This window comes from Saccostrea cucullata, unplaced genomic scaffold (assembly GCF_032062105.1).
Source record: "Saccostrea cucullata isolate Sc308-1 unplaced genomic scaffold, CSIRO_AGI_Scuc_v1 ctg12785, whole genome shotgun sequence".
Taxonomy (NCBI): Eukaryota; Metazoa; Mollusca; class Bivalvia; order Ostreida; family Ostreidae; genus Saccostrea; species Saccostrea cuccullata.
The window spans coordinates 1-6421 of NW_026920329.1; the positions used below are offsets into that span (position 1 = coordinate 1).

The 6421-nt window shown below is 29.6% G+C and overlaps 1 long non-coding RNA gene across 1 annotated transcript; it reads right to left on the bottom strand.

Annotated features, from left to right (window-relative positions):
- Positions 1-2887: 2887 nt before the first annotated feature.
- On the bottom strand, positions 2888-6024 carry LOC134246978 (uncharacterized). The gene is made up of 3 exons (XR_009987746.1): positions 5585-6024; positions 5103-5235; positions 2888-3523 (listed from the first exon to the last, which is right to left on the bottom strand). It is a non-coding gene; the product is annotated as an uncharacterized LOC134246978 (long non-coding RNA).
- Between the last annotated feature and the right edge of the window lie 397 nt (positions 6025-6421).

Sequence of the window (6421 nt, forward strand, 5' to 3'; positions counted from 1 at the left end):
ACAAACATTCTGTTTTGTCTTTCTGATACATGAAAAGCGTCCAAAAATCATTTGGAATTGTTGTGTTAAACCCTGATATAATAATTTTAAGTTTCTGGTGTGTGCCCTACTTAGAAATGTTTACAATGTAACAAAGATGAAACTCATAATTTGATTTAATCAGCAATGATAAAGTCATCAGGTTTCTGCATGCTTTTCTGACACATCATGTACATTTTTTCTACTTGTTTGTCTTTGTTCACAAAAATTGAAATCAACAGTACTTAGCATTCCATATAAAGAAATATGAACCCTAGCTATTAGAAATTTTAAAATATATTTGTGCATCAATGCATTATGTTTAACAAATCAATCTCTTTCACTGTGATGAAAATTGTCTTCTTCATATAACATGCAGACAAAGAACTTCTTTGGATGATGTCATTTTCACATGTAGAAAAGAAACGAATTCAACTAAAACTAAAAGACAGTCATTAAAATTTTAAGGACATTAAAGGATGATATCAAGACCGAAGTCCAGGAATTGATAAAATTATATAATTATCATCCAAAGATGTATATGTTTGGATTTATTTTTTTAATTCACAAGCAAATGATATGCTGCCATTTAATCTTTCAAACTTTAAAAAAAAAGTTGTATACTTTTGAATTAAAAATTTCAAAATCTAGAGGAGTCTTCCCAATACCTATCTATTTATGACTGAAGGTATGTAAATCACCAGAGTTGCTGTACTGCACCATTTGAATAAAAGTCATATCCACAGTCTTGACTTTTTTCCCTAAACCTTATTTCAAAACATATATGATTCCAACCAGTCTTTATCTATGCAGTGAAAAGATTTTTACAGACTTCTAAGGTATTACATAGTAATAGTCTTTAAACATCTTTGAACATAGTGCATATGATTTACATTTCAATTCTTTCCAAAGAATATGCTATGCCACCCAATAAAGCTGATATAAAGTCACTAGGTTATCACAAAATGTTATAGTTACAACAACTGAATTTTACCCAGGAGAAAAATGATCCAAAAATCAATAGAAAATCTCCGAATCTTTCTTTACTTATGATGTGAATTTTGCAGGTTACAAATTATTGTCAAAGGTAGATATCTCAATAATCACATGCTTTGACCCTGACAAAGTGTCCTATAAAACTAAGTGTATTACTCTAACCTGTTCTGTGTAGTAAGCATGAAGTCTAATGGTTGATAGAAATATTCAAGATATTATTACATCACAGATCAGGGGACACTTAACATCTTTATGGGGGTCCTATTGAGACCTATTAAATTCAAAATAGGACACACACACACACATACACAAACAAAATGTATTTACAGTTCCAGGAAAGTAATAATTACACCAAAGCTAGCTTTTACACATCACATGTAACGGCTTACCAATTACCCCCCCCCTCCCCCCTCCATACACACACACACACACACACCCTCACACACACACACACACACACACACACATACAAAATACGTTGTCATCCTGCTTGTGTAATTTGTTAGGGGTTGTAGAAATAAGATGAAAAATAAAAGGTTTAAATGTATACTTCTCATACATAACAACTGTCTTCAATATGAATTGGTAAAAATAAAAGTCACATTAAGATACTTTGAAGTCTGGGAATTTTTTTTTAAAGATCTCATATATAATACTATCAGAAAATAACAATATCAATTCTAGGATTTGATTAGACCTCATTTTGTTAAGGGCCATCGCTTGCAACCAAGTTTTGCCCTACAATGTATGGTTGTTAATGTACAACTACATTTATTTACAATTTACAGGTTTAACTGTATATATAATTATATATTGGGAGATCTTGTAAATGTTAATTCGAGAATGAACAATGAATACCCTAATATAAAGAGAGAGAGAGAGAGCGAGAGAGAGATGAATCTAGAAATATTTTCGAAATATTTTTACTCATTTAAATTAAAAAAAAACATACCGAATTTTATTTTTAAACCCATGCAAGGTGCATAAGGCGTGTAACAACTGATATGTTTTTATTAAAAATATCACACTACAACTTCTTGGTGAATATTAAAAACCAAACATGAAACACAGGTTTAATAGCACCTTCAAAATAGACACACACACACACACTCACAAACAAAATGTATTTACAGTTCCAGGGTAAAAATAAATGGTTTAAAAGTCTTCAATATGAATTGGTAAAAATAAAAGTCACATTAAGATACTTTGAAGTCTGGGAATTTTTTTTTAAAAGATCTCATATTATCAGAAAATAACAATATCAATTCTAGGATTTGATTAGACCTCATTTTGTTAAATGACTGCAATTTATCCATTGTTGTGTATGACAGAATATGACAGATATGAAGGGGAGAGCTTTGACCTTTTTATTTCCTTCATCATAGTTTAAAATATATATTATACCGGTCTTTATCTATGTAGTGAATATAGGATTTTTACAGAAAACCAAGGTATTACATAGTAATAGTCATATAAACACCTTTGAACATTGTACATTTGATTAACATTTCATTCCTATCCTAAGAATTTGCACCTAATTTTTATAAAGTCTATAAGTTATCACACAATGTTAAAGTTATTGCATTACAGGACTCAAATCAGTAATCTCAGTTACTAACTTTTACCCAGGAGTAAATGATCCAAAAAAAAAAATCTATAGAAATATCTTATTGATTCTTCATCTGAGTGTGTACTTATGATGTGAAGTTTGTAAGTTACAAATTATTGTCAAAGAAGTCATCTCAATAATCTTATGCTTTGACCTTGACAAAGTGTCCTTAACAACAAAGTGCATTCCTACAACCATTCTATATGTAATTAGTATGTACAATATGGTATGATAAAGATATTCAAGATATTATTAAAACACAGATTATGGGACACTTGCATCTTTATTGGGGGTCTTATTGAGACCCAATTTAAATTCAAAATTAAACATGATACATACACAAACAAAATATATTTACAATTCCAGGAAAGTTAAATAATAACATTAAATCCAGCATCTGGATATCTGTGTTAATTTCTAGGGGGTTGTAAAAATTAGATGAAAAATAAAAGGTTTAAATGTGTAATTCCCATACATAACAACAGTCTTCAATATGAATTGGTAAAAATAAAAGTCACTTTCAGATACTTTGAGGTCATTGAGAATTAGTTTTTAAAGAGCTCATGCTATCAGAAAATCATATTTTCAATACTTGATTTGACTAGATCTCAGTCTGATAAATGATTACACTTTATCCATAGTCAGTGTCTGACAGTGAAAGATACAATCCTGAGTCCTTTCTTTGTCATCCTGTAAACCACAGTCTATGACCGTATTGGTTAAATTGGTTGGAAATCATATTTATCTATGTTCTTCTTAAATCCTCCATCTTCTTAAGTTTGGTTTTCTTGTTTCAGTGTTCCAAGAGAGGATATTCTGTTAGTCTTTGCATAATCTGAAAGTCTTTCACCATTCTAAGAGTAGACATAGATCATTTCCATAAGCCCTCACAAGAGAATCCTGAAAAAATAAAAAAAAATAATGTCTTAGTTGAAAAAGAAAAATTGTAATGCAATATAAGCTTGATGGAATTCTAAATATAGACAAAAAGGGTATAAATACAAGTTGTAACATAAGATTTTGACTTTCCATATTAACCATGGGTAACACCTCCAGTAAAGAAAAGAGTAAAGGAATGAGTAAAATTCAGTTTGGAGAGAGAATTCTTTCAGAGAAAGATGTAGACAGAGGTATACCAGTTAAAATAAAAAAAGATGGCACTAGTGAGATCATTTCTCAACAAGAATATAACCAATTAAGTCCAGAGAAGGGTGATCCTAATGTTGTCAGAGATTACATAGAAAGACCCTTGATTGCAGAAGAAGCCAATGAGGAATATAACCATTTATTACCAAAAGAGGGTAAGAATTACTTGGATTACCCTGAAAGACCTTTGACTAGAGAAGAAGTCAAGTTTATAGATGATAAGAGAAAACAGTTGTCAGAAAAAAATGTTGTTAAAGACACATGATTTTTAGCCCACAAAACCATTTGAGATACAAGGATTACAAGATACAAGGATTAATGGAGGAAGTCCAAACTGAACTCTTGGAGGACATTAAGGCTTATTATGAGAGTAACTTTTCCAGTATTTGTTTATTACAAAATTATGTATTCTAATAAAAAAAAAGTTTTAACTTTCATTTGTTGTGCCTAAGACCATTTAAATTGACCTTATGATCAAGATTGTGATATATACATTCTGATATTATCATCTATGATGTCTCTATGATGTCTACCTCAAAAGATTGAATCAGGGTATTTGTGTTCAAAGACCTGAAGAAACTATACAGACAGATCTAAGATTTTGGAAGCATGCATATTAATGAGGTTAAAGGAGATATAACACTAGATTATTATAAAAGAAAGAACACAAACTCATAGAAATTATATTGAAAGTACCTTTTATGAATAAAGTGTCATGCTCCAAAGTATTATTTTTATAAACAGGAGAAGGTTTACAGCAGTCCCATACACTCAGAAAAAGATCTTGGTTAGTAGAAACACCAGGGAATTTTATTTCCACACAATCAGATCATCTTACATCAGTTATAAGGTTACAATCTTTATACATAGTCAAGAGGGTCATTAAGATTTCTTTTATGGTCATCCTAATGAGCCACATTATAGTATTCTTTCCCTTTGATATAATGTTAATATTAAATGGAAAATTCAGAATTCATCAGCAATTGAAGTCAAAACTTCTTATCTTTACCAACTATGCTATTAAGGAAGCTGGGGGTTTACAAATTAGCCATATTTAACTTATTCTATAGATATGCTATCTTTAGCTGTTAACTATCATTTGGCAAAGAAAAACTTCATACATTTTAGTTTTAAAATTTGATCATGAATTTTTATGCCTTTTCTTGTGAAGGATATCAATATGGTTTAAACATGACCATGACCACCAAGCCCTCTTTATTTAAAAAATCATATATCATTTACTTATCAATTCCAAAATATAAACATGCATATGTAACAAAAAATAAATAAATAAATAAATAAAAGTTACAATTGTATCTCATTGAAACTTTACCTTCAAGTTTGTGTGTTTCTATGTTGATTGACAAACTGTGTATTTCCAAAGGAAGACCAGCAGCCAGGCTTCACTTCACTTAGAGAATGGATTATAGATGGTTAGGAACAAAACATATCTTCCAGGTTGAGGACTGTACAGAAAATAAAACCCATTTTTTGTTATTATGATTTAAATTACATGAGACAATGCCTCTTATAAATGTAATGCAAAATAATATCTCTTATATATATGGATTCCTATACTCTAATCAATCATATTAAATGTCATTTGTAAAATGTATTTTTTTTTAAAGACAGATTTATTTAGGATCTACTTTTAAATGATGACATGAATAGCAGGCCATACTTTAAGCACATGACAAAAACATTATCTCAAATTACACAGAAATGGGCTATTTACCATAGCTGACATTAAACATATAGGTGAGTGATAACATAATCACAATCATAAACAATGTGAAACAACTTTAAAAGACCTACACGGTGGATTACAAGCCTTTTTCACTGGGGGTAAAATCTTGCCGAGATTCGCCATGGACCAGAACCCGACTGTATAAAGATGAAGTCATACATTCCATGTTGATGACTGTAGAAATAAAACCATTTTGTTAATATGACAGAGTACTGCATGAAACAATGCATGTTTAAATACAACATGTACAATGTCAAAAAAGATCATGAAAATATTTGTTTTTAGACTCAAATCAAATTGTTTTTAACATTAACTCGAGATGAGAAAAGTTCATCATGTTATTTATAGATAATAAACAAGCACAATTACTGTATTGATATCACAAATAAAATGATTATCAAATTAATTATTTAGACACTAAAAGACTTTTTATTAACAGCATATTCAATTTTGGTTTAATAGCTATCAGTAATGCATACAGAAAAATACATATTTTATTTTTTTTTTAGCATCATCACAGTACAACATGTAGTCCTTCATTTTTTGAAAAGCTCATTACCAAGAAACAAAAGTGAAAATGAAAATATATGTATGCCATATATACCACATATTTAGAATCAAAACAAGGATAAACCTTTTGTAGATTCTTACTTTTTCTTTTATTACATTCCTTATAGATCACAATTTAGTAAGTCTGAATTCCATGGGTAACAGACATAATGAATTATGACATTATATCATAATTTATGCAAAAGGACTTATTAACAATATGAAGTTTCCTTAGTATATTTTAGACAAAATAAGACTGTGCTTATATGAATGTTAGAGATATTAGATCACATAAGAATTACACAGTAATTAAATTAAACCATATAATCATGTTAAATGCAAAGATGACCTTCATA